Source organism: Falco naumanni, chromosome 8 (assembly GCF_017639655.2).
Source record: "Falco naumanni isolate bFalNau1 chromosome 8, bFalNau1.pat, whole genome shotgun sequence".
NCBI classification, from domain to species: Eukaryota; Metazoa; Chordata; class Aves; order Falconiformes; family Falconidae; genus Falco; species Falco naumanni.
This window is the reverse complement of record NC_054061.1, coordinates 11,024,337-11,043,251: the sequence shown is the minus strand read 5'-3', so window position 1 is coordinate 11,043,251 and position 18,915 is coordinate 11,024,337.

The following is an 18,915-nucleotide window of genomic DNA, read 5'->3' as shown; positions in this document are numbered from 1 at the left end:
GTAAATATAGCATTTGGCAGCAGTCCGGCCTGGCTAGTCTGGTGTGCAAGACAGCTTAATCCACTGGGAAGATGTGGCTATTTTTATAGCAGCCAGCAGAATTACTATGTGAATTATGGAGCTTTGGCTCGCTGGAAAAACAGCTCCCCCCTACCATCAAGAAAAAAGGAATTGTTGGTGGTAGGGGTGGAATAAGACAATTTCTTCTGCTAAAAATAGAATTTTTGTAGTAGAGCTGGAGCATCTTTGGGAATTTACAAGCATAAATCTTAAAGAGAAAAAAACCAACCAAAAATAAAGGTGAAGGGAATTTTGAAATGATATTGGTAGGAATGAAAGTATCTAAACAGTGAAAACACCCACCATTTTTTTCAGATGCGTTTTTGTAAGTTCGTAAATGAAGGGGAAGTTGAACGTGTGTTTTCCCAAAAACATTTGACCCACCAACATTTCCAATACTTTTCCATACAAGTACCTTAAGCAAACTCCAGCTACCTCACAGACACAGGGATGTAAATGAGCCCACATCATGCCAGTTCATGGGTCGCCATCCCCCCAACACAGAGCTCACCAGAGGTGCCATTCTGTTCTGAGTCTCAGCTGGGTTGTTTCCGTACTCTTACTACAGGAGAGGATCCCTGGGGACTCTGCAAGAAGGATGCAGGCAAACACACACGGCAGTGATTTGGAGATATGGGCTGCTCCACGCATTTAAGCAGGACCAGCATTTCGAACACAACCTCGTTATCTGCCGGGTGATAATGTCTAGGAGCAGGCTGCAGGTTGCACAAGCTCATTTGAGTAAGTTTTGGGTTGACGCTGCCAGTAATGGGTACTTCAGCAAAACTATTTTTCTCAATCTGATCCTCAGGCTGAAGGTCTAGAGAAGAAGAACAGAGGGAGACAAATGGATTTATGATTTTTTGCTGAGGAAGAGGCAGCGTCGGCAGAAGTGGGGTGCTGTGGGATTCTGGCATTGCCATTCAGCGTGAGCTGACTCAGGCTCCAGTTCACGGAGGTGTCGCAGTCACTTAACCTTTAAAGATGTAGCATTCCCTCCTTGCTCATGTTATCCCTTGAGAAGGCATTTTTCTGATGGTTTTGATCAATTGACATAATCACTGAGACCTTAAGATGAGTAATTAAGATGTTAAAGTCTGGCTCATACAAATTACATTAATCTGTGCACACTCCGCATCCATGCTGCCACCCTGCTTTGCAATGTACCCTATCATCTGCTTGCTTCTGTGTCTTGACCTTGCTTTAAAAAATGACAAGCTTTTCCTTTTTTTAAAAAAAAAACAAACCAAACAAGGCATGCCACTTCAACCTCCTCAAACTAAATAAACAAAGAAGGGGAGAAAAATCCATTCTGCTCCTTATTCAGCACCAGGGTTTTGTTGCTTTTCCCTGCCGCGTTCAATCTGCATGGCACAGCGGTGAGTCCCTGTAAAATAGGGATGCCTCACTGTCTCTTCAGCCCTTTTATTTCCATAATATTTTGGCATGTGCATGATGGAGAAGCTGTTGATTTTTGCACAGACACATATTAATAATCTGCCTGACGGAAGGAGCATGAGAAAGGGCAGGAGAGCATGAATGGGAGGAGGAAATAAAACATTCTGGTCCCTACAACAGCTGACGTTGCGTAGGTATCGGTTGTTGCTTCTGTGAAAAGTGATTATGGTGAGGCCCATTAACACGGCAGCAGGACGGCGAGGGTTTGTGTGTACCAGTCTGAGAGGCTGAAATGACGGCTGGGCTGCTGCCTTTGGAGGGACATGGAAGGGCACAGCTGGGCTGCTGGCTGCACCTCTGCCCACGGGCGCACCTGGGTGCATGGCTGGTGTGCGTCCAGCTGTGTGCACCAGTGCCCCCCACAAAAACCCACCTACGAGCAAGAAGACGCAACTCTGGTAAACTGTAATTATATTTGCAAGAAAATACCTCCTTCCATTACTATTATTATTACTTTAAGGGACATACAGCCATAATCCATCTGCTAGAACTAATTCTGATTCAATGGAGGTTTACTGCTATTAAAGAAATGGGTTTTATACTGCTTTTTGTGGACCCCGTATATGTTTTATTGCTGCATCGAAGAAAACCTGAAGGTCCGAAGTAAACGTGTTTCCCTGTTCTACAGCCTCTGCAAACACGCTGCCAGAAGACAGTGCCTTGGAAAAATGGGATTGAAGAAAGCCGCGGAGGAGCAGTGCCTGCACGGAGGGGAAACGGCTCACCAAGGGCTGAGCAATCCCCGAGTCTGGCTGGGAGAAAACAAACCCACTGAAAAAACCCTGAACCGGCCGCTGGGCAGTGGAAAGTCCTGCTGGAGGCAACTGGGTTTGAAGTTGTCAGCCCAGAGGATTGCAGCTGTCAGGAGCCCCCGCTCGATGTCCCAGGGGAGATGTGCAGCAAGTGGCACTGTGTGCCCGTGGTTCCTGGGCGTACCCAGGGAGTTTCAGCAAGGCTTGATTTATTTCAGTCCTTTTTTGCCAGCAAATGGCAGTTACTGGGGTGGTCAAATACTGTAAGAGAAAATAAACTCTACAGGAACGATAAGCCCCGTGTGCTCAAGCTCGTGTTGTGTCTCTGGGCAAGCAGTGAATGGAAACGTCAGTTCAGAAAGCAAAAGGTTTCCAGGACTATGTTCCCTGGTCATCACCCTGCCAGCACAGCTAATATCGCACCTGATTAGAATCCACAGAACACAGTTATCTGTAACAATTTGCTCTTGTTTATTAAAATTAATAAATGAATGGCACCAGATGAGACAGAGCTGCCTGCTAATTAGTTTGGAGTTGCAACAAATTTTCTCACAGGTTACAGCCTGACAGCACATTTTAAGCATCAAGAATATAGGTAATTCAGCCCACAGTCCATCCCAAGTTTGAAGACATCTGTGCAATGTAAGTAAGTTTAAAAATAACCGTGTTTTAATAACATAAGTTGAAAAACATGAGAAACACTTCTTCATCCTCCTGCCAGGTTGGAAAGAGGGAGATGCTAAATGGAGCGATGAAGAATTTATCCCTTGCCTTTCTGGTTTTGTGGGTTTTCCTTCCTTTCAGGGGCAGCAATGGGATTGTATTTCTGACCCAGGTGAGCAGGTTGCACGCCCACCTCACAGTCTGGCTGTGACAGGGACAGCCCCACACCACAGCACCACGCACACACCTGCCTCCATTTCCCCATGCCAGGGAAACTGATGAACCACACTGGGCTGCAGAAGGGGGGTTGGCTCATGTTAGTAAATAATATGTAGAAGGCTGAAACTGTTGTGGGCTTTGTGTCATGTCAGTGAACGTCTGTATGAAGTAAGGGGATGAAGGAATCGCAGGTTTACAGGAAGCACCACGTAACGGATAGAGAAACGGCAAAGCCCTCCAAAAGCTAAGATCAAACACCTTTTTTTCTAAGCCTTTGCACAAACACAAGGTAGAATAGATAATATATTTCCCTAAAACTGGCTTCTTTTGAATAGAAAATGTGTTCAGCATGAAATTTTCACTTTCAGGTGGGTTCACCTGCCTCTGAATTGTTTTATCCCTGCATCAGAGTGTGGGCTCTATTCAGCAGAGCACCGGCCGGGCGGAGACAAGACCAAGGGGGTAACAACCTGCAGGGGAGCCTGGGGCACTGGGACTCGTCTGCGGGGATTACACTGAGGAAGGGCAGGTTGCAGGGTCAAACCCTGTGCGCTGCGAGGCCACGCGTTACCCCAAAGAGCAGCAGCGGGAGGAGCGATGCCCCATCCATCACACACTGCCTGTGCAGAGAACAGGTCTTCAAACCACAGCAGATGCTCCCGGAGGGGAACAGCAGCTTGTCATCTCCCGACTGGAAGTCAGGAGGTACTCGGCCACTCCTCTGCATTTCCAGTACCTGTTGCCTCCCCATTTGTTCCTCCGGTTATTTCATCCTTTCTGTCCAAGACTGAGTGAAAAAGTCTGTATGAGAGATGGGTTGCCACCAGCTACAGCGCAGTGCAGTCAGCTTTTGCAAAGCTTCAGTTCTGGTTTCCACTGCAATTCCCAAGGCATCCCAGGACCTGCATGGAAACGTGTGTGGGGCTGGGCACTCACTCCTGCATCACCACCCGGGGCTGAGCCGCAGCGCTGTATTGAATAGCCATGCACAGCCTGGCTGATTAAATAGAGTTTCCCCTCCCTCCCTTTAAAGTCTGCGTGTCTATGAGGAGAGGCACTATATAATACTCAGACAGCAGAGTCCTGTATTGCCTAATTCCATCTCAAATCCCACTGCTGGATCCCCGCAATTGGGCCCTCAGGGAGAATCATGTAAACAAACCCCACAGCCCAGTGGTAGAAAAAAGGCTGTTCTGAAAATCTGAGCGACAGCTTTGACTGAGTGTGTTTAAGTCTGCCTCTGTTCTGCCATGGATAATAAAATTGTTCCTGGGGGAACCCTTTAAAATTGACATAAAACAGTGAAATGCAGGAGAGTGGTGGTAAGGGGGAAGTTTATGGGGTAGAAAGAGAAGGAGAGTGACTGAAGAACAACCAGGATGGTATTTAGAGCTTTACATTTCAGCAGTATATGCATTGGTCAATGCAGTCTTAGCAATGGTGACAGAGCAGAGCATGCACAGCTCTCCACCAAGATGAAGTCTGGAAGTGGCTGCTGTCAGCAAAGCCCCCGTGCCCAGAGCTGATCGCCCTGGAAGGGGGTGGATTAGGCAATCCCCAGCCAGGAAGAAATCTAGCAATTATTAAAGTCATAAAACAGACAAGAAATTGTGTCCTACCCAACCGCTTGCTTTTATTTGGGTGTTATTTAGGCTCTGTGTTCCATGTCCTCTAGGCTTAACTGTGAGGTCTGAGAACTTAAACTGGGAGACCCAGCCGCCCGGTGGGAAGCTCAGCTGCAGTGCACGAGGCTCCCTGCGGCGCAGCCCATACAAGCCCCCCTGCAGCTTTGCCCAGCAAAGGGGCTCGCACAGCCCTGAGTCACCGCGGGGCCAGGAGCACACGCACGCGGTGGCACTGCCCGACACTGTCTGCTGGAGACAGACCCTTAGGCACCAGGCACAGGGCACTGCATGGACCCAGTCACCCATTTAGATCCATCCTGTCTGCATGTAATGGCAAGTCTGGACTCAGCCCTCTCTCCCTCTTGCCAAGGGGTTCTCCCTCTGCATTAACCTGGCAGGAGTTCCTAAGTCCCGAGACACATATTAGAGACGAGAACAAAAAATGTCGGTTTGTGCCATCTGTAGGTAAGGGAGCAGACACCTGAGCATCGCCGGGAATGCTGGTAATCTGACAGCCTGTGGCTGTATGGCTCTAAGTCAGATTTGCTGGCTCCCGTGAGAATACAGACATTTAAATGATAGTGTGTTATTTTTGGTGGGGTTTGTTTTCTTTTTTATTACAGAATGGCAGTTGTCCTCTTCTGCTTATTGAGAGCTGCCAAGGCAGAGAGGTGTTCCTGCAGTGTAGACAGTGCAATGCATTGAAGTGACATGAGCTTAAGCTTTAGTGCGTATTTAAAATCAAACAGCACAAATAATCTCTTGAAGCACACTAAGGCCGTAGCGAGGGCGTGTTTATCTGGGATGTATCTGCTGTGAGTAATTCCATCACTCACAGGAGTGAGAATCTCTCTGTAATCACTTGTGCAGGGACTAAACAAGACAGCCTAATTACTTTCAGAGAGAGCATTTTACAGCATATAATTGGGTAGAAAGATGAGAGAAAGTTAGTTGGTGTGGTTTGGCTGCTGGTCTGGGATCCCTGATTACCTCTGCCTGCGATACAGTTAGTGTCGGGGAGCTGCCTGCCGTGAGGAATAAACACCATCACGGTCATTTTAGGAGAACAGCCTGATGCCATGTTCTTTCTTGACTGATGGAGAAGCAACATCTCGAGGTTAAAGGGAAAGGTAGAGGCTCGTGATGCTGCAAGGGACTGTTGCTTCTCGATCTCGGGGGCTGGAAGACCCCTTTGCAGTGCCCGGTGTGGGTGGCCAGGGTGGGCGCAGGAGCAGGCGGGCGGCAGAGCCTTGGGCTCAGCTCTCTCCAGCCGCACTAGTGGGCTCAGCAGGGTGCGAGCGGGCGACGTAAAATTTCAGTTTGAATTCTATTTCTGTGGACTGTTTGAAGACCACTCAGTTCAGCTTCCACTGGGAAGAAGAGCATTGTGATGGAGATTAAATGCTCCGTCTGAGTTTTTTCCTTCTTTCTTTTTTCAACCTATTTTCCTCCCTAGCAGAGCATGGCTTCATTTGTTTCAGCAGAAATCACTTCCATGCTGCCCTTCCTTTGTTTCTACAGTCCGTTCTTTATTTCCTTTCCCTGCACCGGGACTTCATAACAGCACAAATAGCATCTTTCAGACCCAAACAGAAGGCCTCCTGCTCAGCAATTCCTTCAGACATGAAAATGAGAAATCACAAACTTAAGATCTGTGGCTGATACAAAACCTCGTTCCTGCAGGGCTAACTGCCCTGGGGAGGGGCTGGATGCTCTCATCAGGGGTTTTCCTAAAGCCAGGCACAGGCACACAATTTTTTTCCCTGGTGAAGATTAGGGGTACCCTGCTGAAGGATCTCACCTGAGGCTGGATTTTCTTAATTTTAAGGATTTAATTTTTTAATATTTGTGAGACACGAAATAAGTCTGCTAGGCTGTAGTGTAGGACCCACGTAGCTTGCATTTATAGCCACGTGTTCCCTGCCCAGGAGTGTGCAGAGAGCTGGCGAGAGCTGGAGCTGCAACACTCTGCTTACAGCAAGAAGCCAAAGGAGCAGGATCTCTCACTTGGCTTTCAGACCATGATCCCATCTGCTTGGGCTGGGAATGCCACCACCAGCTGCAAGAACAAGGTTTGGCTCCGTAATTGAAAAATCACATTTTAAAAAACCCACAACCATCTGGGTATAATCTCACGTTGACTGTAAAGTCTGGCTGGAAGGAGAGTGAGTGAAGTTTGGGGAAGCTTTCGTGGTTGCTGTTAAGACAATGAGTGGTGAGGTATGTTAATGCTCACCACTCAGGCCATGTGTTCCTCGGAGATAACGGCAGACATATAGGCATTATCAGATTAATTATCAATGTAATGAGTCTGTACTATTAAGAGGACCAGATACTATATAACCCAGGATGACTGCAAGCACCTGCTGACAAATGGCTCTGTGGAGAAATAAGAGGATGTTACTGTCTGATCCCCCTGAATCCAGAGTGTGCCAAGGCTATCAAACGTGTCCCAAACTAATCCTGCCTCTGAGCTCTTACGGTGGCGAGCGGGTGGGGGGTGGCTGCCGAGGCACGCAGGAAGGAGAGGAGTGTTAGTGCCCAGGGATTTTCGGCGAGGGTCCTTACACACTCGGTTGGCTGGCTCGGTGCTGCTTTCTAATTTGAATTCGGTCTGGCAGCTCCCGAGGAGTTTCCTTTTATACTTTTGAAGGTGAAGCCTGCCGGGAGCAGCAGCTTGCTGCCGTGGGCTTTGTGGGGAATCAGCAGTCAGTCCCACCGCTCCCAGTTCATCCGGCTGGCCAGGGAAGATGTGCATGTCCCCTCTACAGATGCCATCATTTGGGTTAGTTTTGCTGGAATGATAACTCGAGTGGGGAAAACTCTGCCCTTCACCACAACAACAGTGAATTTTCTCCAAGAAATTTCTCACTGCATTCCCAGGCCATTATCCCACAGCCATCCTTTGTTCTGAAGTGGGTGTCCAGATTTTCAGAAAACCTGAATAACCACAATTAGGCCTGATGCCACAGGGGAACTGAACTCTTTAGAAAGAGCATCTCTGTAGCTCCATCCCAGTGGGAAGGGGAAAGTCTCAGTGTCCTGAGGAGCTATTGTCCACCTACCGCTGTGCCAGCTCCCCCCAGTGCCTTACGGCAGGTTGTTGGATGTGATGAGATCAGTAGAAAATCTTCCATTGACTGACCCCCCCTAGATTTCTGCTTAGGTAACTTTCAGATATAAAATGACTATGTTAAGGTAATTTCAGGTGTTTCAAATGCTTTTGTCTGAATCCTGTATGATGCCAAGAAACCTTGCTTTAGATTTTAGTAGTAAATAGCACCAAGGATGTATTTTTAGCCTTCTAAAACATTTTTCAAACTGGTTTTGGTAACACATTTACCACACACAATGTATATATGACAGAGAAGAGTGGCTGAAGGAAATTTTCAGCTTGTAACAGTCAGAATGATTTACTCCCAGCTTCATCACTGATGAATACTTCACTCATCCCAAATTATAGTGAGGCAGTTTTTTGTCTCATCCTTGTATTGCCCTTCAAAACTGTCTTGCTAAACTCACTTGTAGTTCTCTATATATCTTAGCGATACTAAGGACCAAGCCAGTTCATATTAAAGGAGGATCTGGTCCTCTTTTTTTAATAATTCACGCCACTGATTTTTTATCCTGTCTGTATTCCTGCAATCACCTGCAGGTTTTGCAAATTACAATGTAACCCCAAACTGTTGCTTCACTGGGCTGCGCTAAGATCTATTTTTCTAATAGTCTTATCATTTCTCTCCTTGAAGGTCCACTTATGCCGGGTATAACTCTAATAGTCTTGTCCATTTTCAGCCATTTTCCTACTCAGGAGCTAAGCAAACTGAAAGGAAATGATTTGATTTAGGGAGGTGTAGAATAAAGAGCAACTCTTTCACCTGTTCATGAAAGTATTTTACATTCTGCTCTCAGCACCTACAATTTGTCAAAATATCAACACAAGGTACCAGAGCAAACACTTCTACCACACATTAATTGCATTAATGTTCAAGATTAAAATTCTTTCTAGAGAGAAAGTGTATTTAAAGGATCATTGATGAGGCCTGAAGCATGACACATTCCTCTGACCTTGGTCTGTTTGCCACAGCCATGGGAGTCTCAAACTGAGCTTCATCAGCTTTGCTCCCTGGAGGAGAATTCCCAGCCAGAGGAGCCTTCTCTCCCCAAACCCTGCTAGCATGGCAAACCAGGGAGTATAGACACAGCCTTTGTGCAAGGTACTATAATACTGGGGGGAAAAAATCCACTACTTTTTGAAGAAGTAGCTCATTTTTTAAGTCTGAAAGTTCATAAGGATTATGCTGCAGAGCATGTGTACTGGGAGGAGGAGGTGGAGGGGAGTACAAAGTTGGAGGAGGAGCTGGAAATGGAGGATGTTTCTTTGACACTCTCCTTTTCATATCATCATTTCCCTTTTTCCAAGTATCAGAAAATTTAGCACTTCCACCCACCCCTGGCGGGGGGGTTAAGAATAAGAGAAAGATATTTTTTTTTTTTTTTGCTGTTGCCTTTGTTCCAGCTTGTTCTGCCAAGCAGAGACTGTATCATCTTTAATGTCCCCCAGCTGTTAATCAGAACGATATACAGGATATTAAAAAGCATTTGTGCTTCTCTTAACTACGGGAGGCTCCGAATACCCTCAGACTGCTGTCCCTCCCAGTTAGATTCAGCAGCAGCTCCAGGCATGTGGCAGCCCCAGTGCAGCCCATCGATAGAGGGGGGTGGGCAAGGCACAGCCTGGGCTCTGACCCGGGTGCAAGAGACACTTGGAGGAGGCAGTTGCCTGGTATGAACCCCCCCAGTCACCTCGATGGCTTGCCAAAGACAGTCAGAAGCTTCCTGCCCTACTTTGCTTATCCCTTTGAGGCTGGATGTGACCTTCTCTGTGGAGGTTGTATTGATTTGTGGTGGAGTCGCTCCCCAAAATGTCAAAGGCAGAGGGGGTTCATAGTGAGCTATGGTGGTAGTGCACTTGATCTGGGAGGAGGGAAAGGGAACCGTGCCATAACTCGCCTTGGATCCTTCAAACGATGCGAGTCAAATGCAGAGGTGTGTTACAGGGGACCAGGTGCCTCCATAATGTGTGATTGTGGAAGCATCAGGAAGGATGAAAAGGTAAACAATAACCATGGTTTTGCATACAAAAAAAATCAGTATTTGCATTGCAGGTTCTGGATCTACATGCAGAATAGGTGGAGGGTGGGAAGACCCCTGCCCACCTGAGAGGCACAAGTGAAGGAGGCCTGGCCAAGCTAAATAGCCTGGTCATGGCTATGGACAGCACCAATGTGGGGGGGGGGGGGGAAGCGAATAAAAATTTCACCCCTGAAACACAGTCCCAGGACTGCGACTGCAGACACTGTGTACCCAAAGCTGAACAGCAAGTCCGCGGGGCAACTCCATCCCCAAGAAGAATCAAGCCCAAGCTGACCCCTGTGGTCCTGGCTTTGGCTTTTGGTGACTGCCCAAGGTGACACCCTTTAGAGCGAATGAGGCAGCTGCACAATATACCCATTTACTAACCCAGCTTGCAGCAAAAGCCTGCCGGTTTTATACAAGCACATATATAATTTAGCAGAATCCCTTTCAAAAATGAGCGCACAGTGGGAAGCCTTGACCCTCAAAGCACTTGGCTGTTATTTATAATCCAGACAAAGGACACACAGTCACTGCGCTTTTGTTTACAAATCAGACGTTTGTGCACCTTGCATAGGCTACTAAACGTGGCACTGAGGATAAGGCTGTAGTAAATTGTACCCAGCCAGAAACATATGAATTGCTGAGCATGGCATTTCAAGATACCGAAGCAGCGATTTTAATTGCTAAGCTAGGAGAAAAGGGAATGGCTATAAACGTGCAGTGCAGTAATACAGCTAGGAGTGGCAGATCCTCCAGTGATGCTATTCCTGGCTTTCCTTGTTTGAAGTTTGTGTCACTGCCATGACATAACCATAAGGACAGTCATTGTCAGCCACAGGCTGTTATGAGGGCACAAGCACAGGGCAAGATGAGCCAAGGAATCCTATCAAAAGCTTTCCTCCAACTTTTAGACACTGTCACCAATACAGGTCTCAGAAAGGCTTGGTAGATCCAGTTTCTCAGCTGTGTGATGCGATACCTATTTCATGACATCCCAGGTGCATGCAAATAAGAGGAACAATTTTTACACTTCTCTTCTGTTTTTTCATCCCTTACCAAGTTACTTTCATAGCTGCAGATGTATATATATCTTTTTCTGTTTCCAAGAAAATGCACCGAGTGGCAATGCCCACAGTAAAGCACCATCATATCTTATGTTTGTGTTAACGCTGCCAGAGCCTTCAGGAAATATTTTTACAAAAGAGATGAATGAGAAATTCCATTATCCTTATCTTCTTATTTCCCTATAATGTTGTCAGGCTCATAGTGTGATACGTAGCTCATACTGGCAGAGTGTCCAGTGCTCAGTCCTGCCACATTTGTCATACTGTGCATCATACCTAACTCTGGCTAACTTTGCACATCCTCCTGTAATACAACTAATACACCCTGGAGCATGTCTGTGTAGTCACAATCACATCTTTCTATCTTTTATCTTTTCTTTTGTATATCAGTACAGACATGACTATACTTGTAGTTTCTTCTTTTAATCCAGCTTTGACAAGACTTTCATTTGCCACATTATTTTTTAACATGGTCTTTTCAAAGAAAACCATCTCCAACTTGGTGGTTTGGTTTGTGTTTCTCCACACACCCCCTACCCCGCCCCCCCTTCTTTAATTTGTGTATTTGTTACCACTGTCTGTCTAATGACCATGTCTCATTTACAACCTAGTCCTTATTTAGCTGTGGGACTAGAGAACCAGTTAGTCTATTGTCCATCTCTGACATAGTTTACTTTCATTATACGCTCTGATTCTGCAGCACCCATGTACCTTTCCTCTGACCTTCCTATCAGCATAAAACATATCTTCATATAACTTCACAACTGTGATGCTATACATTATGAATTTCTTCCTGACCCTTTAGTTTAACCTGTCCAGTTTATTCTTGCATCTGAGTATCATATATATGCTTCTTCCCTTGTCTATACTGTGTATGTTAAACTTATGACTTTAGCTAATTAAGACTGAATTTTATTTTACTTAAGTTTTTTTCCTTCTAAGGAGCTTCTAAATTACTATAGAATTCCATTCTCTCAGTGTCTTCTAATATCCTGTTAAATGGTTCTCCACCACATTTGTGAAGGGTTTATTAGTACCCACACTTGTTTGACGTCAATATTCTTCCTATATATTTCAGAACAAACAAACAAAAAAATAACTGTCCAGTTTTAGCCATAAAACTCACAGCATCTCTGTAATTCCATATTCACTATTAAGAGAAATGCTTTTAGCCTCTCTTTTTTAGGAATTAAATAGTCCTTTTTTGTAGATATGAGCACTAAATCAAACATTTAATTTTGTACAAATGTTGTTATCATGAATGCTGCTACAGTTGCTATTTCCCTCAAGGAAAGTCAAGAAAAATCCTACCGATTCCTATTCCTGGTATAACTTAACTCCTATTTGGTGAAAACTCATCACTATGGCAATGGCACCCGGAGTGATGTGCTGAGGCAAGGAGCCAACACAGAGAAGAAAACGTATGGTCACAGCACCAGTGTAGAGCCTCCAACAACAGACAGGGTGTCAGGAGGTGGGGGTCCTTGTCCCATTTCTCCCCTGGAGCTGCAAGGAGCCATTTGCCCCACCAGCGTGGCTGGTTCTGCCCGAGAAGGTGTGAAAGGAGCAGCCCCATCGGAGCAGGCTGGGCTCGACCCAGCCGCTGACTGCCAGCAGCCACCTTGGGAAAAGTAGTAAGAAGCAAAGCGGGCATCACGTTTCCCCATCTGCAGGTAGTGATAACAAATTTGCACAGCTTTAAGAAGCTGATCTCTTTAGTTGGATGTCTCTCTGGAAACCGAGTTAGCCTAATAATTGTGATTGGTAATGGCTGCTGCTCACCAGGGACAGTATTAGCAAGTTCTGCTTATCAAGGGCACATTTAGGTACTGTTGTGCTATTGAAAGTGGTGCTCACTTAGCAGTGCAGAAAGCTGGCCCTGCTGCTTCTGTGTCTTTATAATGTCCCTATCCTGCCACTGCCAGAAGTTGTACCAGAAACCCAAAAAAGAAGAAAATGCAAAAAAGCTGCCAAAATGAGCTGCCCAGCCCAAGCAGTTAGCCAGGGAGATATCAGGGATGGCTTCTGGAAGGAATTAAATGAATGAAGAAATGACAGCTTAGTTTGATTCCTATTTATAATACCCTTTTTTCTCTGATTTGTAGGCTTTTTCTTTCCCATGGCCTAAATACAATGACTTTTTAAAAGCATCCTCTTTCAGGCTCAGCAAAACCCTGCAGAGCATTCTTACCCCTGTGCCTTAACCGAACATGTATTTAATTCAATGCTGAATCAGATTCCTAACCCAGATGAGGAGATGGGGAGAGCTGCTGGCCGGGCTGGAGGGAGCCAAGGATGGAGGGGGAACTGGATGGGGCATGGTGGGATAGACTGCAGTAACCAGAGTTTCTCCTCATGCTCTAGAAAATCCACCCTCATGCAGTGTCTGATGGATGGAGTCCCATGCTCACCTCCCTCAGCAAGGACCCCGTGGGGTCACGGTCCTTGTGGATCATAAACAGCTCTGAGATTCTCATGGGAGAGAGATTCTATTCATGTTCTAATACAAACTTGGTTTTGTGTTTGTCTAACACAAAATAGTGTTATGACCAAGAAGTGTGGGGACTGTTTCCCAGTTGCAGGAGAGCGGAGGAGCACAGGTAAGCACAGGGCCCCACAACAGCTGCCTTGGAGAGTTTATTGTAAGGCCTTACAGAGTTTTCGGTTCAGAGCAAAGCCCTGTGCCACTGCTCTGCATGGTACTTTGTAGAGGACCACCTCGCAGATGAACTCAGATGCTCTGCAGTCTGGTGGCCTGGGCGGGATGAGCAGCAAGGCACAGCCACCTCCAGGGCTGGAGGGGAGCCGGCTGCTTGTCCTGCCTCTGCCTCACACCTGAAAAAGTCCAGATTGCTTTGGCAGGAACTGGGAAGAAAGATGCTCAGCATGGAGGATACAGCAATGACCCCCCTTAAGGAGTGGTCCCCAGGAGTAGAAGCTTTATGCATTTCCCCTGTGCAGATGAGGACAGAAAAGCAAGCTGAAACAACACTGCAGTGGTGCTATTAACCGACACCCTGCCGTTCCTGAGCTTTGTGAGGACGTAAGGAGCACCCAGGAGACATTGCTGCCATGGGGACCATGAACCTGGGGATCTTTGCTACTTGCAGAAATAGAAATTTCCCATTTTTGAAGTTAATGGGCAAAAGTTTTGGCTGAAGAAAAGCAAACTGTAGCATGAGGTTTGGGGGATGGGAAGGTGAGTGCCTCTAATCAACGTATTTCTGCCAGGCAGGGATGAAAGATATTGTATACATGGGGAAAAATAAATCCCTCTGAGCTGTTTGTCTTTTCACCTATTGCCTTTGAATAGGGCTGTCCATTACAGAAATACCATTTGTTCCAAAATTCCCTTATGGCAATTCCCCTGGGTTAGGAAGAAACCAGATGCTGTTTTACCGCCTCAGTTCAGTGGTTACCTGCTGCTCTGCCCTCCAGAGCCAAGCGCCAGGACTGTCCTGACAGAGAGCAGGAATGTCAAAATTAAGCACGGTGCTTGGAATACCAAAGGAAAAATGTAAAGCATTCTCCTGCAACTTTCAGGATGGTTAATGGATTTATCTAATGGGCCGCTTTGATCATTTTCTTCACACACTGCCTCATCCTGCAAAAGGCTGAATGCATCCTGTGACGAGCAGAGGATCTTACACTCCCCATGCGGAGCTGAGGACACTCGACATCACACAGAAAGGGTCCCCAGAACCGATTTGATCCTGACAAAGAATTCTTGCAGAGAAATAGCCCTATAGAGCTTTGCATGCAATAAGGTAATTAACAGATCATAGGACCACTTGGGACATTAAAGACTCAGCATACCCAATAGACCGAAAGGGCTGTAAATTCTGCCAAGGCTAATTCAGCTGTGATGCATTAAAATACGAAGTGAGAGAACAGAAATAAGTAGGTTCAGAGTTTCTCACACAGCAGCTGTGAGCTATTACTTCTGAAATCTTATTAACCTGCAAGTGATTTTTTTTATTTTTTTTTCACTCCCCCACCCCCAACTTTTTTTTTTTATTATTTCTTGGTTTGTACTACATCCAAACGGCTCTGGGGTGTATGACTTCCAAGAAAGTTTTTGAAGTAGTTCGTAAATGCAGTAGAAAATAGTTGTAAACAGTAATTGAAAAAGGAAAGAAGAAAGCACCATCTGCCTTTTTTAAAAGCATTGTTCACTAGGAAGATCAAATATATATTCAGCTCATTTTGCATGAAGGAATTAGGAGGAGGGAAAAAAATCCTCTTGGCCTTTGTCCTGTCTGTCCAGGTGAGATGCCTCACAACGCAGGCTCTGCTGCTTGCTCAGGGTACAGAGAGGGCTAAGATGGAGCTCTCATTTGCTTTCTTGGTCTAATCAGCATAATTTCAGTAACTAAGTGGAAAAGTAGCTGGTCGAGATTCTCAGCCTGCAGAGAAACTGCTGCAGAATGGAAAGCAGGGGTCTGTCCCAGGCGTTGGAGGGATGCTGAGAAGCCCTGTGCAGCTGGTGGGGTGATGTCCTTTACAGCATGGGCATTGGCAGCAGCACGGCAGGTGCTGCCAGGAGCAACAGGCAGCAAGGGCACTCATCTGTCCTGACAAGGTGTCTGATAGCAGACACGAGAGGACTGCTTGGGTCTGTTTGCCACCCAGTTTTCATTAAGTCTGGAATTCAACTGTCCCTTCGCAGAAACAGTGCCTCCTGCTCCCTATCCATCTTCAGCTTGTCCCCTGCCTCCCATCCCTCATCTCCTGTCCCCCCATTTAGTGTCTCCTGCTGTTGCTGTTTCCCCCTCCCCTCTTCCCAACAGCGGGGTTGTAGGAAATACAAAATCATCCAGAGCATTTGCTGTTTGCAGGCCACCGTTGCACAAAAGCAGCATTTAGGTCACCAAGATGCCATGAACTGCCAGCAGCTGTTAAGATATTTTGCAGTGACGTATTACAGAAATGTCAGCTAACAGAAGCTTTAAAATGAATGTTTTAAGGGGTTAAAGGACATTTTCAAAGGAGATCTCCAGCAGCTAGAGACCCGAGTCATGAAGTGGCAATCCTGCTCAAGACTCAGATTTCAATTTGCCTTAGTTCTCATTTAATCCTCTTTTAGGGACTAATGGCCCTGCTTATTTTCCAGCACAAGCCCTTGCTCCGTGCCTGCAGGAAATCCAGAGTCACAGAAAGTTATGGAAAACCTTAGGAGGAAATACGTGGAGCTGTCTTCTTGTTCTGTTACAGCAGCCCTGAAAAGATCCAGATTTTTTTGTTGCTAGGTACTTCATGCATGCGTAATATGATAAAACAGAGCAGGGACAGAGAAAAGGCCTTTTGGCTATTCCCCATCAATAAGGCTGGGACCTGCATCTGGAGAGATGTGGTGCCTTCAAAGGGCAGGGCAGGAGGGAGACAAGTTGTGAAGAGAGAAGGAAGGAGATCTCCCAAGTTCCTGCTCAGGAATTTCAGTCTGTCACCCTGAATACACGCTGGAGATGGGTGAGATCTCACAGAGGAGTTCCTGTCTCGGGATCTCCCCCCACCCCATGTTTCCAAGGAAATTGAAGGGAAATGCTCTTGAACTGGTGGCTCTCTGCAGGGAAAGCAAGAAGTCCTTAACCAGGACCACCCCACAAGCACCCATTGGACTCTGGTGGCCAAATCTGGCAAAGCTTCCCTAGACTGCTGTCACTAGTATTTCCACTTGAGCGAGGGAAAAGAGCCCTTATCTCTTACCATTCACTCAGGCTGATGTATTGCTATTTTTGTCACAAAAATATTTTCCAGCTCTTCCTCATATGCTTCCTCCTCACCATCCCAGAGCCACTGCTGCTGCCTGAATGCCCATCAGATGTTCACTCTTAAGTCTGGAGGCGTGAGGAATAGCTGCAAGGGCAAATGGATCACAGAGAAAATTGTTTTCCTTTCCTGACATCTCTATTTTCTCATAAGAGGCTCAAGCAACTTGGTGCCTTGGCTGAGGACATCTGTTTGTATGAAATACTACAACACACACCTGTCTCCTGGCACGCGTGGGCGCGCAGGTGTCACGTGGCGTTAGATTTGCTCAGCCATCAGAGACAGTTTGTCATCCCTCTGGGGACACGATATGACTTTCTTCATGTTAGAACATACTGGGACTTGGGGCCATATTTTACAGTGTGGGTTTTGTTTTGGTTTGTTTTGGTTTGGTTTGGTTTGTTTTTTTTCCTGATGCTGATCAAGACTGTTTTTACTGTTGTCAGTGGAGTGGTTTTCTTTGGTAACATCAGCATTTCATACTACATAACTTCCAAAAATGGGACATGGAAGAAGGGCCAATTGGCAAGAGAACAGCCATGTTATCTTAAAAATAAAAACTAAACTAGAAATTCTGGCTCTTTCCTTGTTATTGGATTTCCAGTGATGTTATTGTGCATTGGGCTTGCAGGCTGCAAGGGGGAACAGGCAGTGCATTTTTAACCTGATAAATAAGCTGATGTCCCAAATTCCTTCTGCAGAATGAAAATGATGAAGACTGTTAGGATAGTTTCTAAACGAACATCTTTCTTTAGCTTTTCTAAACCTCCTATCACTATACTGTCTGGATGCCAACATAAATTATCCTTTCTCCAGAGCATCTTCATAAGACTCCAAGCATTTATGGAAATAAAGAAAATAAACCTAGTTATTGTCTGAATAATCACTCTTTTATTGATGGAGACAAGTATGCTCATTTTTCTTGTTCGCTGGTGATTAGATTATGATAAACTGTGACATTTAGTGATAAACTTGATATGGTTGGTTACATACAGCTTAAAAAAGTGGCTATCCAATTATTCTTTCATGTGCTAGCAGAATGCATTAACCACCTGTGAAGGATATTGCAACAGTTATGAAGCAAACAGCACGCTCTTCTCGAAGCCACTGCAACAAACGCAAAGGTCACATATGTTCCCTGGCTCACAGATAAAATTTTTGTCGTCTCCCTTTGCTTTCCCATGCTCCAGTAAAACTTGAAGGCCAAGGCAGAATGATAATGAAGACTGTACTTTGACTGAGTAGAGGATGGATGTAGAGACAGCCAGGACCAGACTGGGACTGCAAGAGAAAGCTGGTTTCATATCATAGCAATAGCTGGTAAACGAGACTCCACAAGGGCTGAGAACCAAACATCAACCCAAAACATGGCTTGAAAGGAGCTCACTAATGGCTCTTGACGAAAAATTCTCCAAGTGGCTCCTTTCTTTAGTTAGATCTGAAGTTTCTACTCTTTAACCCCAAACAAGGCCAAATTTGCAGTGATGCAGAGTTTGCAATGAGGATTGCCGGACACAAACTGCAAAATGGTCAAACCCAAAGCATCGTCCCTGTGAGGAATGAGTGTCTGTGAGCCATGCTGTGTTACCTGCATTCAAACAAACAGCAGCAAAGCAGCTGGAATCCAACCTCCTTCCTTTGGGGATATCTCCAAATGCTAACCTATAAGATAACACCAAAGATCTCCCAGATCTGATCTCATGTCAAAGATTAACTGTGCATCTTTACCCGCATCCCTGACATGACACATCCACCTCCTTGAGCTGTGCTTGGCAGATTGTCACTCTTGGCAGATGCTCACAAGGTGCTATTTTCTAGCAGGCGTGCAAGAATGACTCCAAAACCCCAAGAACGGAAGGGAGACACCTCTGGACATGACTTTCTGTTTTACCTAGAGAACTTCATCTTCATAGTACAGCTCCTCTGAAGAAACAGACATCCAGTGACAGGTGATGCTCTAGCTTTGCAAGCCATCTGACACCTCTTTTCTGTTGGTAGGCCCTCCTCCTTTCCCGACGCTCTTGTTCATTGAGCAAAATACCATCAGGAGTCTTCTGTCATGAAACATGAATTTTAGAATGAAACAGTATTTTGGCAGAAGCAACAAGGCATCTGGGCCAGCCAAGGAGTTAAACCATCCAAACAAGGTGATTGGGATTAGTTTCA